Source organism: Sus scrofa, chromosome 9 (assembly GCF_000003025.6).
Source record: "Sus scrofa isolate TJ Tabasco breed Duroc chromosome 9, Sscrofa11.1, whole genome shotgun sequence".
NCBI lineage: Eukaryota > Metazoa > Chordata > Mammalia > Artiodactyla > Suidae > Sus > Sus scrofa.
In genome coordinates, this window is record NC_010451.4 from 117,783,247 (window position 1) to 117,800,617 (window position 17,371).

General features: G+C 47.0%; 1 protein-coding gene across 3 annotated transcripts in view; it reads right to left on the reverse strand.

Annotated features, from left to right (window-relative positions):
• The window catches only part of TNR (tenascin R), a 424,403-nt gene extending 417,317 nt beyond the window's left edge, over positions 1-7,086 (reverse strand). For 2 of the 3 annotated variants that reach the window (XM_021063666.1, XM_013989629.2), the window contains exons 1-2: positions 6,845-7,086; positions 6,550-6,735 (exon numbers count right to left, since the gene is read on the reverse strand). The gene's annotated coding sequence lies outside the window, so the exon portion shown is untranslated. Of the gene's footprint in view, positions 1-6,549 lie in introns of all 3 variants that reach the window. The other variant, XM_021063665.1, reaches the window with a different exon arrangement.

Genomic DNA, 17,371 nt, shown 5'->3' on the forward strand with positions numbered 1-17,371 from the left:
AAGTTTTTCTTGGGCTCTATTATGTTTTTCTTGAGCCAGGCCCTATGCTGGACCCTCCCAGCCTTTGCAGGATTGGTTATCTAGGTGGAGAGGCACCTGGGTTTTCACATACAAGATTAGCAATAATACAAAATGTAAAATTCCTTTAAAGATACTTAAAGGGAATCACAATAGAACCTGTTATTAACTGCCAAATGGGTGAGTAAAGCAAAAACAGAAAGGAGTTAAGTGGAGTTCCTGTTATGGCTCAGCGGAAACAAATCTGACTAGTATCCATGAGGATGCAGGTTCAATCCCTGCCTCGCTCAGTGGGTTAAGGATCTGGTACGGCCATGAGCTGTGGTGTAGGTCACAGATGTGGCCTGGATCTGGTGTGGCTGTGGCTGTGGCGTAGGCCAGCAGCTACAGCTCTGATTCAACTCCTAGCCTGGAAACCTCCGTATGCCAAGAGTGTGGCCCTAAAAAGACCAAAACAAACAAAGAAGTAAAAAAAAAAAAAAAGAAAGAAAGAAAGAAAAGAAAAGATAAGAAAAAGAAAGAAGTTAAGGCCCAAGCTGCAAATCTAGGTTTGAGTTCCTGTTGTATCACTACTTAGCTGTAAAAGGTTGAACAAGACACATAAATCATAATGCCTTTGTTAGCTCGTCTGTTAAATGGGTGTAATAGTATATGTCATAATGTTTTAGCCACTAAATGACATAAAGTATATAAAACATTTATTAATAGTAACAACAGCAAATATTTATTAAGGGCCTTCTCTATGCCAGGCACTTGGCTAAAGCCCATAGCAAGCACTCAGTCAATGTTAGATAGTATTATTATTAAATAATTAAAACATATAAGCTGCCAGAGCCCAGGAATGTGAATTCTTAGTTGGACTAGGATCAAAGACTAAACTCCAGCCCACAGATGTTGCTAAGCTGCTGCCCAGTGTTAGCCATTCTGGGTTGATACTGTCCTGGGATCAGTGTCTCAGGCTTTTTCCTCTTTATCTCCATACCATGTAGGATGATGAAGATTCATCCAGATTAAATGAATTCCTCCTGGGTCCTGGTAATAACCTTTTATGGAATCATCTACAGCCAGAGAATAAGATGTTATTATAGGAGCCAAGTGGGGGTGAGCTTGGCAGAGTCTGCTCTAAGGATAGAGGTCCCAGGGTTGTAAAGCAGTAATGAGTCTGTCGGTTTATTTGTCCCTGACTCCAGAACTCCACCTCTCACTGTGGAGTCTCACCTTGTAATGCATCAGCCAGGAAGGACCCAGAGACATGCCAACCAAGGGTGATGCTGATCTCTCCCTGTCTCCTGGTACCTCTCTGGGCTAGGACTGAGGCACTTCAGCAGGAGAATAGAAGGCTTTAGGGTCTTGGTTTACTTCAACTATGTCTGTTGTACACCTGGCAATGAGGGTCAGAGTACAGGAACCAGACCTAACTCATTGAGTTGGTGGGGAATATCTCACACCCACTTATTCACCTCATTTTGCCTCCAGGAAGCCACCTGCCTGGTCTTCACAGCGAAAGGGAAGAATTTCAGCTACAACCAGAGAGTCACCCTTCCATACTTGGCTGGAGAGTAAAGTAGAGGCAACTGGCCAGAATTAAAGAAGCAGAGACAAAGCAACCCGAATATTCATCAATGGATGACTAAGTAAATAAAATGTGGTAATACACACTATGGAATATTATTCAGTCTTTAAAAGGAATGAAATCCTGACACATGCGGCAACATGGATGAACTTTAAAGACATTACACTAAATGAAATAAGCCAGACACAAAAGGACAAGAGTGCCATGAGTCTGCTTAAGTAAGCTTCCAAGGGTAGTCAGAGCCACAGAGATGGAAAGTAAAATGGTGGCTGCCAGAGCCTGGGGGAAGGGGAAGGAGTATTATTGTTTAAAACTATAGAGTTTCAGTTTGGGAAAATGGAAACTTTCTGGACATGGATGGCGGATGGTTGCATGACAGGGTGCATGCATATAATGCCACTAAACTGTACCCTTGAAAGTGGTTAAAGTGGTAAGTTTTATGTTATATATACTTTATCACAAGAAAACAAAGGAGGAAAAGGAAAGAGGGCAAAGCTGTTTAAATTCCTTTTGCCAAGTGACATACTGGCTACTGGCCATGTTCAAAATGTAGACATATAGTTCTAGTCCAAAGTCATGTTCCAAGGTAAAGGAGTGGTGATTCTCACATACAGTTGGAAATAGCATTTAAATACTTCTATTCCAGTTTCCCCCTCCCACTGGACCTGCTCTTAAGACTATCAAGCTCCGGTTAGGTAGAGAATCTCATCTGACCTTTATTTACATAGCCTATAACTGAGATGAGGCAAATGTGTATCTCTGCACTTTTCCCAAATAATCTACTAGAGTTAGCTTTGTGGAGAACACTCACATTTTTTATTTCTGCACTAAGCTAGACCTTAGGGAATCCCCACGGTGGCTGTCATCTCACTTGCCATGACCTACTGGCTTAGCAACCTATACTTCCCTCTGTGGGATCCCGGCTAAGAGAGCTGACTCAGGAAGGAACCGTCCCATAAATGAGCTGGCTGGCTGCATTCCCCAAGACAGGTGAACCAGAAAGGGCCAGAGCCTGGGAAGAAGGTGTTTGGCAAAGTCTCTGAGTGGAAGGAAACAGAGGACCTGCTTACCCACCAAGCATGTAAACAGCTCTATGATCTACTTGGACAGATTCTGAGGTCTACTAAAGACTCTCTCTAATTTACTGATTGATCTTCCAGAAACTATTTAATTGAGGACCTCACGCACAAACTGTGCACAAAATTCCCCATCTCTGTCCAACATTCCTTGAACGTAAAAACATTTACAGGTATAGGGTGGGAGAGAATTGGACAGGCATCAGCTCTATGTGTGTGTGTGTGTACACATTTTTTTTTCACCAAAGTCATCAAAACTTTCTGATAACTCCGCTGCTTCTTCTTGGTAAAGTAGAAGAGCGACTCCCTACGCTGTCCGACGCCCACCAGGGATAGGAGTGGAGTGAATGATGACAACCCTGGATGGAGCTATGATGGTATGAGTATGTGAGTCTCTGCAAAGTGTCTTCTGGTTCTAAAGCCACTCTTTAATAAGGAGAAACAGCAACATCCTCAGCTATAATCTTTGCGGATGGAGCTGAATTTCATGGCATAAGCACTGTCGCAATGAACTCTACTCTCTCTTTCCCTAGTAAGCTCACACAGTTCTCTTTCCTCACCCTCCTAGAACCCCAATGGGATGACTCAGGCCCAGCCATCTGAATGCTGAATTCCAAATGTTTAAGAGACATTTTCAACATTTTTCTCCATGCACTGTACTATCAAATAACTCAGGTCACTTCAGAGGCAGGGACCTAAAAGGGCTTCCATGGTTCCTATTTGGGCTTGATTATTGGCTTCGACACACACGCACTTGACATGACCACTTGACTTTCCAACCCCATGACCATAAACTTGGGCAAGGAATATACCCCTCCCCCACACCTCCTCTACCCACCCAGAAACAGTAGGCTTCAGACTTCTGAAATGTTCCCTTAGAAGTCTAGTGTCTATAAGACACATTGAGCAAATATATTTCCACTGCAAAATACAGCATTATAAGGTATGGCAACAGACATCAGAGAGTGATGGGGTTGGAGGAGGGAAAGATGCATCAGAAAGAAGCACAAGGGAACTTTCAGATATCTTGTTTGGGGGAGTGGTTAAGTGCTCAAAACTTACTAATCTTAACACTTAAGACCATATAATTTTATCATATGCAAATTATACCTCATACAATTTTTTAAAAGTAACAGTGGCCCTCAGCTGAAAGATGGCAACCCATGGGTGTAGAGAATGGGGCAGGATGCCCACCAGCTCCTTCCCTCCACCTTTCCCCACATCCCTCATCTTTCCATATTTCAGACAGCCCAACAGAGTCTCCCCTGCTTGGTGAAAAAGGGCTGGATATAAAAACACCCTGGCCTTCTCTCCAGAATGCTGGCCTGACGCGAGAGCTCACACTGCCGGAGGAGTGGAGGTGTGATTTGTGGGGTGGGTTTGGGTCCAGTCTCCCCCTCCTCTCCTGGGTTCCTGTAGGTGCTCAGATCCCAGCCCTCACCTGCTTCTTAGCCATCCTCCCCATGTTCTGAGTCACAAAGGACTCGATGGAGGTGTTCCCTGAGGAGGCTCTGAGAAGAGAAAAGTCATCAAACACCTTGATAATATCATTACCAAGACATCCATGGTAATGTTCCCTGAAAGGATGCCTACAACTTGGATTTCTGGGGCAAGATGTGTGTGGCAATCAGGTGTGTGACATCATGTCAGCCTGGAGGCCACCAACCTGGGGTTCTCTCTTCACAGTAAGTGCTGAGAGCTCTGTCCCCCACTGGCCACGGCACCTGGCCATCATCTTGGCTGAGAACTAAAGCCCAGCAACAGCTGGAGACTCCTAGTCAATTCTCATTCTTCAACAGGGAGGAGCTGTTACTTCACTCTGGGTTTACTAGAAGGTTTTGGTTGCAAATCTGTCTGCTGGGGAGCAGTCCATCTCTGCTCTCCCACACATGAGCATTTCTGCATTTTACAGGTGCTGAGATATTAGGAGACCAGAACTCCTGCTTTTGCTACCCTCCGCCCAGCACTTTAAACTCCTACATCTCATTTATTAAATGGGTCCAGTAATGGCACTGAGCACTTCTTTTAGAGAGAATTTGAGGGCATTAATAAAATAATGACTGCTAAATACAGTACCTTCAGAATAAACAGTGGCTGTGGATAGGGTACACTGCAAAGGCATGAATTTTATTTAATCTTCAGGAACATGCCATGCAGAAATCCATTCGCTCTCTTGTTAAAGCTGGGAGATTTCAAGAATGGGAGGAGTTGGGAGAGTTGACATATGAATGAGTCAGTGTTGGTTTCTGATACTCTGCTTTGTCTATTTCAATCTTTTTTTCCTACCATTACAAGCTCTGACTTCATTCTTTTCCTCACTGCATTCTACTTCCTGACATTCTAGGGAGATGCTGAGGTTTCTAGAGCCAATGACAAGCATCATTAAAAAAATTAATTAAAAAAAAATAAACACTGATGCCATTTCACTCAGGACTGTGTCTTTCACTCAGAAGGCTCCCCTACCAAAGAAAGAGAGTATTTTGTTCATTATGAAGGAGAGGCCCAGGCCACTGAATTAAAAGTAGAAGAGTCAGTTTATTGGCAGTTGAAAGGAATGAACTCCCCCATCTCTGACTCTCTCTTAGCTCAACTTGCTTGAAGGAAATGACCAGAACCTTATAGAGTTAGGGGCCAATCTGAGGCAACGTTTGCTCTTATGAGAAACCACAGTGTGCTTAAAAATCCCCCTTTGGGATGCTCTCCGTGGAGACTCAGATGATTGAAGGAAGTCTCCAACACTACTTGTTGAATGGCCCCACCCAAGCAGGTGTGGGCAGAACTGAAGGGCTGGGACAAGCAGATAGTGTCTCCAAGGCCAAATCAAGGCAGTTGTGGGGAATTAATTGAACATATTTTAGAGAGGCAGGGAGCAGAAGAGGCAGAGCAGTACCTTGCAAAAACTCATAGCAATAAAGTCTAAAGTCATGACGGGTCAGTTTGTAGAGCCTTTCAGTGCTGGAGGACCTAACACCACTTCAAGCTTTCCTGAGTCAGGGCCAGTGTAGACTCACTTCTGCTTCCTTAGACATGTGGAAACAAACCTTCCTCTTGGGCTGTCTTTCACGGGCAGAAAACAGAGCAGAACCAACTTTGTCCTCTTTCCAACCACACATAGTCAAGTATGAAAAAAAGTGGAAGGCACTTCCTGCCTCCTTGCAAACGTAGTAGAGCCCACATGGGCCAACCTCTGCAAAGCTCAAGGCACTGACACATTCCTTACCACCATGAAGGTGGGGGGACCTTGGCCCCCAAATCACCCCAGCCTGATGCTCACCTGTTGCCCCTTCCCACTTGCCATGGAGTCACACCAGGGGAGAAAGTAAAAGGTTAGAGTGGGCTCTCTCCACAGCAAGAACCCAGAGACTCCTGGGGAAATTGACATTTTAAAAAACCACCTCCTCCAACCTCCCTCAGAGGAGCATAACTTTTAACTCTACCTCCACTCCCCACCCCCCAGGCTTCCTTTGCAACACTTTCCCTCCATGGATGGCTTGTCGGGAAAGAGTTAAGGTACACGACTAATTCCCCAAACCCTCCCTCTTATTCTACATAGAAAAAGAAAAACAGCCCTACGCAGAGACACGCAGAAACCAACTGACAATTTAGCTCAGACCTCACCTGTCTTATGCAACAACAACACACACAGACACGCATAAGGCCAGAGTCCACATCCCCCTTTAATTTGGTCGACATAGTTTGGCACCTTTCTTTTTCCCTACGCAGAACCCGGCTCGACTGGCAGCAGAGAGATAGATGTAACCTTAGTGCCAAACGCCTTGCAGAACACACAGAGACACAGGAACTGAAATGCATCTCATAGCTCTCCGTGGTGCTGAAATCACACTAGGGAGGAAATCGAAGGAGCAAGTGCGCTGGACTTACCGGGCTGGGGGGTGGGCGGCAGGGGAGCAAGAGGAGCTTCCTGCGAAGAGAATTCTTGCCTGTGCGGGCTGAAGCCAGCTGATGCGCTCACCTAGAGAAGCCACCTCTTCCCTTCTCTTCCCTTCCTCCTTTCCTGGGAGGAAGCGTGGAGGCTCCACCGAAGAAATGAAACCCAAGCTGGCAGGGCTAGAGTGAAAAGAGAAAGAAGAGGCAACCAAAATAAGATCAGAAAGTCAGGTGGCTTTACTCCACTAGTGGTAATTCCTTGGGTCAGGGAGGACCCCTCTTCTCTCACTCTCTGTCTGTGCCTTTCTCTGTCCCTGCGTGTTGAGTCAACAGCCTTAGAACAGTCGGTTTCTGCCTCTGACGTGAAAGAGACGAGGAAGCCTGGGACTGCTTTGCACTCTCTCGCGCTCTCTCTCTCTCTCTCACGCGCTCTCTCTTTTCCCCTCTTGCTGAAATTTCAGCAGCATGATATATTTTTTTTAAGCCTCTGTTTTTTCCATCCCCCTACAAGCGGCCCCCTAGTGGACGGAAAAGGAAAGCATCCTGAGTCCTCCTGAACAGTCCAGATTCAGACACAGGAACATTCTTCCCACCCACAAACTCTTAGGGGCTGCTTCTCCACAGACAAGGTCTTATACAGCCAGAGTTTTCCCTCTGGTCAACCCAGATGGGAAAGGAGAGGGAGGTGGAAGAAGAGGAAGAGGACAGGAGCTTTTGCAGATCCTTTGCCCATGGTTGCAGACGTGAAAAGTGGACTGGGGTCGGGGGGGTGATTGGGGAGAGATATTTTGAAAGGAGTTAAGTTGTGGGGTTCCCAAGCAGTTTAGGGTCCTGACTCAGCAGAAAGACCCCCTCCAAAGAATCAGGGTTTGCAACCAGGTGAGCTATGTCTATACACAGGACAACCCAGGAAGGGAGTGTTGAAAGAGGCAGGGAACATAGGAAGCCAAGGAGAGAGTACCTAGCCAGGACCTCATCTAATGCCCTAATATAGCTTTTTTGAAAGCAGGTAAGAAAAATATCTGGGAAGACATGGCCTGAGATTATCTCAGAGATGGAGAGAGAAGTAACCTTGCTGAGCATCTGTGGAGAACCACGGCACAGAAGGGCCATCAAGGGGGTCACTTCTCACAGGCTCCTAAGGGCTGTCTCACACTTCTTTTTAGATGTATGGTCTCACAGCATCCTAGAAAGAGTTCTAGTACTTAAACCTACAAAGTTGAGTTCTAGTTTCAGACTGCTACTCGGTTAGTGGACATTTTGCTTCTTTATGGTTCAATTTCACTATTTGTAAAATGTGGATAATGCTGCCCCCTCCCTACGGAATAGGAACGCTGAGGGATGGAATGATATAGAGACACAGGACTGCAGCCTTGGCAGGGAATTTAAAGGCATTATATCCGAACATTTGTCTTCTGTTAGATTCACCTCTAGCAAATCATGGCTCGCATTTATAGAGTATTTAGCAGGTGTCATGCACTATTATTAGCCCTTACAGGCATTGGTTCATTTAATCCATACAGTAATCCTATAATGCAGTTGCTACTATGCTCTTTCATAGACCAGTAGACTTGGGTGCACAGGGATGAAATGACTTCCCCAAGACCACCTAGCTAGTGAATAGCAGGGGGAGTGTTGAAATGAAAGCCAACTCATCCTAGAGCTTGTGTTACTGACTACCATATACAATAAGTATACACCTCAGTAACAACAGCATCTGAAATAAATAGAAGGTAGCACCATAGCTATCATTATTTTTGTTTATGATAAAGTATCTAGATTGCTATACTAATTTTATATGTGGCTGAGTTTTTCAAATTATTTACAACTATGGGTGCCAAACTGTGGAAATTGCTATTACTGATGGGAATCCTCCAAGAAAACTAATTCCCTTGGTGATTTGGGTAGTTTCACACATATAAAACTGACTGTAAATCTCATAAAGTTGGAAACTATTGAGCTTTAACATCAGTTCAGAGACACATTATTTGATTTCTGTACCAAAAGCAGACCATTGCCTAGTGCCTAACACAGTGCTGGGATGGAGCCAGCAATGTGATGACCTGAATTGTTGCAATGCACTCAGCTAATATGCGCTCCGTGAGCTGGTGACCTTTTCTTCACAATTGTAGAATGACAAATTCTTACCTAATGCAGCTGACTTTTCCTGACTTTCTTTGGATCAAAAGGGAATGGAGCAGGGCAAAGATGGGATGTGATGGTTGACAAAGCCTGGTCCCTGTCCTCATGGAGTTTCTAGTTCCTCAAAGGGAGAGGAAAGGGTAAGAAAGATCATTCAATTCTGGGGGTGGGGGGCAGAGAGTAAGTGCTGAGACCTGGGCAAATGCAAGTTAATCAATAGACACATAGAAAAGACAACCAACCCGATCTTTGAGGACCCAGGTGCTTCTTGAGGAGTGTGGCGAATAAGCTGAGACCTAAAGGATGAGTTTTCTCAGCGAAGAGTCAGGGAGAGAGTTAAGCAAAAGACACAGCATGTGCACACTGGGAGGTGAGAGAGCACAGTGTGAAACAGTCAAGGTAAGCATTACCCTCCTACTTACACAAGGGAAAGCTGAGGCTCAGAGAAGCTAAGGGGCTTGATCAAGGTCACCCCTCTACTAGGTGTACAACCCAAATTAAATGCACATCTATTTGACTCTAAAGTCACCCTTTTTGTGAAGCTCCACGTTGTCTTCTCTCAACCCTGGGAAGTGCACACAGGATTTCAAGAAAAGGTTTACAGTAACTGAGTGCTGTGGTGGCAGCTACAAGGACACTGGAAGTGGGATCCATTACTATTCATTGCGAAGGCTACAAGAAGGCGCCAGTCAGTGCAAAAAAAAGGGGGAAATTCAGAATGACAGAACTGTTTCTAGTGGATGGGAGATTACTAAAAGTACAGGGTAGTAGGAATATGTCAGAGATACAAAGACATTAGAGACTGGTATTTGAAAGGGAGGAGGAAGACAGAGCGAAAAGAGGTTCAGATTAAGTGCCGTGGGAGCCTAGAGGAGGGAGAGGTCCTTCTGCCTGGAAGGGTAGGGGAGACTTCACATGGGAGGTGAATTTTCTTCTAGACCTTAAAGATGGGGGGGGTTCAGGTGACACAGCCTAGCCAGCCCCTGCTGTGCTCTGTGGCACTCAGCATTTCGTACATAAAAAACAGAAGATCTGAGTTGTCTTGAGGAATAGTGGGACAGAGGGAGCAGAGAGGAAAAGCTTACTGTGGGCAGAAGAATGTCAAACTTTGGAAAATGGATGGGTTTGGGAGGGATGAAGGGGAAGTGAAGTTGATGGATAAATTTGGTTTTGGACATGTCAAGTCTGGGGAGGATGTGAGCACATATCATAATGGAGATGTTAAGGCAATGGTTGGAGTTATGTCCCTGGAGCTCAGATTAGAGACCTAGAGCTGGTGATACAGATCAGTAGCCATTTTCACAAACCATTATAGTTGCTGGACACAGACTGAGGGCAGAATCCCAACTCTATTTTCCTGGTCCCTAGATCAAGTTCTTTTTATTTATATATCTTTTTAGGGCACACTCACGGCAGATGGACCTTCCCAGGCTGGGGGTCAAATCAGAGCTGCAGCAGCCGGCCCACACCACAGCCATAGCAATGTGGGATTCCCAACCCACCGGGCAAGAGATAGAACCTGTGCCCTCATGGACACCAGTGGGGCTCATTAACTGCTGAGCCACAATGGGAACTCCTCCCAGATCAAGTTTTATATTTCTTCTTAAGTCCTTGTGGCTAAACTGCTTGGCACACTGTAGATAGCTACAAAATACTTGTGGACTGGCTTACAACAACTCAAATCAGGTGTTAGTTTAAAATGATATGAGGACTGAGATCAATTGTCGATTCCCTAGCTTCTGATCTGCTCTTAGAGATAAAGCCACTCCAGTACAATCTTCTCCTTGGAAGCTGGTAATCACTAGCCCCTGGTGTCTGATTTTTACCCAGAACTCCAGCCCTCAAGCCCCTCTTTCGTGACAGTAGACCAGACCTGGCATCTCATTAGACACAACTGTCTCCAGGGAACCGGATGTGGTCAGTCTCCACGATGTGGTTTCCCAAGGAAAAGCTATACCATCGGCAGCATTCCAGAAGACCCCTGGGGTCCACCCTTCCAGACCTTGAGGCCAGGACGCAGGGACCAGAAGGTACAGCTGGGGCTCTTCTACAGAAAAGGATTCTCTTTGGTCACCTGGCTGACCAAGGCCAACATTGTACCCTGACCTCAATGACTGTAGCAAGGAAGCAATTTTGGTGTAAACACCAAATAAGACGTGTGATGGCCTTAGGGCTCTGGCCATGGAGGAGAGAGGGAAGCGGAGCAGTGGGCAGAAACTGGATTATTAATCACCACCTTAAAGCCCACCTTCTCCAGGGAACTCTTCTTGAGCAAGCCTTCCTATTTCCCAGCCCATCCCTCCTACACCACTTCTGACCTTGCCTTCCCTCCTTTCCCAAAGTCTCTCCTTGCCTGGCCACAGACATGTAGGCTTATAGCTTATTGCCCTTTCCTCTTGCAAAGATGTAAACTCCTTGAGGGCCAAGACATGATTCGCCTTAAGGAAGCATCTAGCAGTACATTCTGGGGTTCTGTCCACTTCCACTCCAGGACTGGGTCCTAGAGAGGGAGAAAGTCAGGAGGGGGAGTGGGAGAGGGAGCAAAGAGAGAGATTCTGAGCATCGGAATAAGTCTGCTTGGTTGAGGTAGGGGGCATAGTAGATAGACTAGTAATTCTTCTAGATTGGAGACACTATTTTTCTCTTTTCTCTTTAATCTCTTCTCCATGCCAAAGATGAAGACACTGGGCACCCCATGCCATCTTAACATGACTCTGCCCTTCTGAGAGCCCAGCTATTCACCTATGCATCCTCACACCTAATCAAAACAGACCGTTCACGGGCACATTCCACACACAGGGACCCAGGGGTGTTAGGCACACTAACCCTGGAAATAACTGGCTCACAGTGGCCCGGCACCCCAGGCAGGCACCTACCTGGGAATTTAAGAACTGATAAGGGCTTGGGGCATGGGAGCAATAGCAGGAGTGAGGGGTGAGTGAGGATGCCTCTGGGGTATTGAGAATTAACATTTCCTTTGTCAATCACTAGCACAGGTTTGAGGCCCAAGTTCTTTTCTTGCGGAGTTTAGACAGAAATGATAAGGCAGCCATTGCCTTGTCAGCATTGAAGATGGAGGACCTCAAGAGGCATGGGGTGGGCCATTCCAAGTACAGGAAGACTTATTCTGTTCTGAAGATTGTGTGGTTACCTGTGCTTTTCCAGGCAGAATGATGCTATGCCCAGGACCTCCAGCCTTTCAGGGCTCTGCTAAGCAATCTGCGGGACCATGTCCATCCTTGACAAATCTGCTTCTCCCCGCCACCTCCCCTCGTCTCTGGACCCCCAGACTGGACCATCTCCTTCAAACATCCCCCACTCCCTTGGCTTCAATCTGGGAACAACTGGCCCAGAGGACTCTGAGCAGAGTGCTCTGATTCTGGGAGGCTGCAGCCCTGAGCCTGTATGAAAGAGGAACCCTGCCCCTCCTCCTGCCCATGGCCTCAGCTCTTGGTATAAGAAGCCTGGCCAGCTGCCGCCTGCCTGGGGTACCGGGCCTCTGGGTGATGGAATGCCAGCCAAGGAGGGCTGTGGCTGGGCCCCAGGCTCAGCACCCTGCCTGCCAGCCAGCGGGAATCGTTATCTACACCCGAGAGTGAGCCAGGCTTCCCACACTAAATTAGCAAGAGCAAAGCAGATGTCTCCCTTCAGTGCAGCAAAGGATCAGATAGGACAGACCTGGCCTCTTTCCCCTTCTGTATAGATAAGGGAAAGTACAGGGAGCCAGGACGGGTGCCCTTCCAGTGGCTCCAGGACCATGCCCCGTGGGGCAGTCTGGGCTCAGAACCACCTCCTGCCCTCGACTCTGCACCACCAGCTGCCCCAGGTGTGGACTTCCTTCCTCACAAACTCCTGACTCGCATTTTGCTCTTGGTGCCCTGGTATTCATTTCCTCTAGTCTCTGAATAAGAACATCGAGGCCCTACCTTAGGTTTCATCTTCTTCTTCATCGGCCGTATTAGAGACTTCAAATCCTTGGCCAGAGAGCTCCTTTGTGGCGCAGAGGGTCAAGGATCTGGAGTTGTCACTGTTCGAGTTCAACCCCTGGCCTGGGAACTTCCATGAACTGTGAGTGCAGCCGATAAAAGAAAAATTCTTTGCCAACCGCCTCCCCCGGTCCTTCCCCTGCCACCTTCTTCCCTGAGCCCTTGACTCCACTGGAAAGTTCTAGACCAAGAGCCTAGGCCTCCTCCCTTCTCCAGCTGCTGTCTTCTTGCTGCTTTGCACCCAAAGTTCCTCAAAATCAGCATAAAGGGGTGGAGGGGCCAGGGTCCCCCAGGTTCATTGTCATTGTTCTGTGATCCTCCACCCTCCTCTGTCTCTCAGTGTGTCTCATTGTGACTTTGCAGCTGCTGACACCTTCCCACCTCTGAGGGCCCAGCTGCAGGTTGTAGAGAGTAAGAGTGAAAGCCTGTTCCCACCACGGCCCTGCCTGGGCTTGAATCCTTGTTCCAGTACTTAACGCTCTGACAGCTTGGAAAAGGTACTTTTCTCTTTGCTTTTCTCAAGTGTTAGTTGGGGACAATAATCATACCTTCACCTTTAGGGCTTCATCATAGGGCGGCTATGCGGGTTGTGTGAGCTCATTCATGGAAAACACTAGAACAGTATCTCTGCCCAGTGAGCGATCCATCTGTGCTACTTATTACTTGGCTAGCATTTTTGAATACACATATTAAAAAAAAAAAAAATCCCCCATGCCCTTGGCTTTGGCTAGTCCTGGCTTTATGAATAAATATCCTTTCTGGGTTTAGAACCTGCCCCTTGACTCCTGTGTGGCTGAACCTTGATGGGACTCAATGGGGTTGGCTCTGGGGGCCTCACCGGGTTCCACCTTGAGACGGGAGACCTCTGTGATCAGAAAATGAGAGCCCAGACCGGGGTCAGACAATCTACTTCCGTTTACAAGGTGTGTGGCCTCTGGCTAGTCCCTTAACTCTCCATGTTGCAGTTCCTTCAAATTTTTTTTTTTAATGGGCATAATGGCAACTCCCTCTCCATGGTATTGCATGTATTGATCAAATGCAATAAAGTACGAAAGTTTCAAGAGCAATGTTGAAAGCACTGTACACACTCAATGGCTGTTTGTTGAGTATCTATGTCAGCGTCACAGTCCTGGTTCTGCACCTCCCTGCTCATAGGCCACCTCTCCTTCCTTGACGTCCCCTCTTAAGTGGCTGAGCGGTGTTGCCACCTTCCCCCAGCCCCTCCCAGCATTACTTGCTTCATATCACTTAACACTGGCTGACATTTTTATTTTATATTTTATTTTACTGGCCACACCCATGGCATGCAGAAGTTCCTGGGGCAGGGATCGAACCCACGCCACCACAATAACCAGAGCCACAATAGTGACAACACCAGATCCTTAACCCACTGAGCCACCAGGGAACTCCCTGGCTGGCATTTTATAATCCATCTTTCTGTTTGCTTATTATCCCATTCCCCCCACCAGCACCTCCTAGTCTCCAGGACAGCAGGGCCTCTGCCTTCGTCATACTCCCAAAGCCTAGAACAGCACCTGGTTCTGGCAAATGTGTTCAATAAATATTGCCACTTCAGAGCATATTTTATATCCTAGTCATTTTTAGCTCCCTCGTAGCATGTTTTATGGTGAGCAGTAAGGTTTTGAATCAGGCAGAACAGAATTTAAACCTTCCCTTCTCTACCTTCAGAAATGTACCCTGAACTCCTGTTTTTTCATCTGTAAAATAGAGAAAATAATATTTATACTGTAGGGTTATAGTGAAGATGAAGGGTGATAATGGCGCCTCGCACAGTGATTGACACCCAGAGGAACCTCATCAAATCCTTGGCGAAGGGATAAATGAAGGAAGGCTAGACTGCAGGAACCAGCCCTTTATCTGCTTTCCCACCTTCCAACCCCTCTCTCCTTCCCTGCTGCCCACCCCACTGCCCCTCCCCGAGGCTGGCACGTTGGGGCTCCTCTAATCCTTCAGCCACAGGCCATCTCTCTCTGAGTCCCTGCTGGCAGCAGCAATCTGGATCAGCCTTAGAAGTTATTACCCTTTAAAGCAAGGGTTGGCCACTAGTTTAGCTCGAGTGGCACAAATATGGAACAGATTTTGCCAGAGGCACCGGAGTGGCCAGAAGAACATTTTTCCAATTTTCAGAAAGGCGACACTGGCACCCACTGGCACTTTGACTTCCTGTTAGGTTTTTCTGTAAGGCCTTTAATATTCACTGCCTGTATCTCTTTTCATCTTTCAAATCTATCAATCACTTTTAAGAGCCATTCTCTCCTCCACTGTTCTGTTTTTGGTTGGCTTTTGTCCTTTTCTTTCTTCCTTAAGAAGCAAGCCCCTCTCGGGCTATTTCCAGTTCTGTTTATTCAATCTTCTCTCATCTACCGCCCCCCCCATCCCCCCAGCCTGCCTTCTTCGACTCCCTCTCTCCCAGGGGCCAGAGTGTGAAAGATTCACGGTTGGGACAGGGAGGAGTTGGAAGTCCCAACTCTGTGAGGCCCTTGTCATGGGAGATGGTGACCCTATGAGCCCCGCCTCCAACCCCATCTCAACGGTCAGGATGAAAGCTCTGGGTCTGCCCTGCCACGAGCATTTTCTAGATGACTCTATCAATATGTGAAAAGCTGGCATATGTGCTTTCTTTGTGGGGCTTCTGAGGAAGCGTCCAGGAGTCAGTCTGTAAGACTTTTGTAAGCCAACCCCAGCAGCTCCAGGACAGGGCTTGTAATCTCGGTCCACCAGGGGACCTGCCACTCTCCCCAAGGCCAGTCGCTGTCCCCTTCCTTCCCCTTCGCCATCCATTTATAACCTCTCGAGTCTACATTTCTTCCTCTGAAACATGAGAACAATAATCTTTCCTGTGGGCACCGCAGCCCTTAGCATATGTTCTGAAGATCAGCTATGAGGCTGCAGGGCAGGGTCTGAGCACTTAGGGAGGAAGGGGCCTCAGAAAGAATCTGCAAAGCTATCTTGCTTTCCTCATTGTTAACACGAGTATACTGGAGTCCAGAATTTTTTTGTTGTTGTTCAGATTTGAAGATAGCCCAGATTCAGAAAAGCAAGCTTAAGCCCCATCTGAAACAGAGCTGTATTTTTTCGCTTGGAATAGCACTGTCGGAAAGCATTGACTCAACGGCTCAGAGTCAGCTTTTGAGTTTCTTAGGCCTCATGGGCAAGCTGCTCCTTCCTGCATCAGCATCCCAGCTTCACACGTCCCACCTGAACTGAGCCAGGGCCGTGTCTCTAGAAAACAGGTGCCCCTGGAAACTTGGTTAAAGCTGAAGACAGGGCCTGGCCTTTGTCAGCATGTGACACAGGTGCTGGGCTCCCCAAAGTGACTGGGCCCTCCACGCTGCAAATGCAAATGTAGGAGCCGCTTTCAAAAGAAAGCTTTTCATTGCAAAGAAAAGCTAAGTGGCCTGAGTTTTAAAAAGTGAAAAATGACATCGATATTTAGGTTGGAGGAAAAAGGTAGAGGAAGACATATATTAGGAGAATATATACATATACATATGAATACATTATTATGAGCCGGGCATTGTGCTAAGCACTTTACATACCAGATTTCATTTATTTCAATGCTTAAGAAGAAAAATGGAGGAAAAGAGTTTTCTAAGTAGCTGAAAGCATGCATTTATCCAGCCTCAGAGAATGAAGATGAATGAAAAGGCTGGGTAAGAAAGTAGGTAAAAAAAAAAAAAAAAAAAAAAAAAAATCCTACACAGAGACCAGCTTTAGTCTGGGCTGCTAGCCAGAGGTACCTAGAAGAAAAGAAATAATGAACTTGTAGCATGTCAGAACTGGAAAGAACCTCAAGACTCATCTTTCCAACCAATATATGTTCCATTTTACAGATGAGGGTGCCAAGGTCCCAAGAGGGGGAGCCACATGGCCACCCTGACACAGTTGGTTCCCTCCTTGACCAGGGGTCTCTCAGGGAAATCTAACAGTGTGCCCTCGTGCCCTCACCAGCCAGATTGTTAAGTCACCATGTCTCACCGAAGGAAGGTCACCATTATCCCATGACTGTGTCATTGCCCTTGTTGCCTGGCAACAGGCCTTGCTGCCCCCAGGGTTACCCATCCAGCCCTCGGATGACATGTTCTCCATGCCCCCACACCCCCCCCCACTCAAGTTTCCACATGCATCTGCTCATGCAGCCAGGGGGCTTTGTCCTGGCTTATAGCCTCATTGTCACTATTAAAGACTAGTCCCCACACTCAAGAAAGCCAGGCTTGGCATCTGTCTGCTGATCCTGTTTGTGCTCCTTAGAATCTCAGATTCACAGAACATTCCAGCTGGCAGAGCCCACATGTCACCTGGCTCAACCCCACCCAGTAGAAAGCAGCATCCACACAGCTGATACGTGTCCACTATACACTTGCCAGGCGCAGTGGTCCCCACAGCTGCCTGACCCTCACCTCCCTGCACACACATGGTCCTCTCACGTGACCCCTGCAAAGGACACAGGCAGCCGTCTCCCACCCCACTTGCCAGGGAAAGTGTGTGGGCTCAGAGATAACACCTAATTGCTAATAAAGAATAATAGGGTAAAAATACAACCTTAATATAAATAACAAATGATAACAATATTAAATAATTGGCTGTATCCCTACAGCAAGTAAGTTATGGAACCTGCAGGCCTATGTCTCTAGGGCTGTGTTGCCTACACAATCATAGTCAGGATA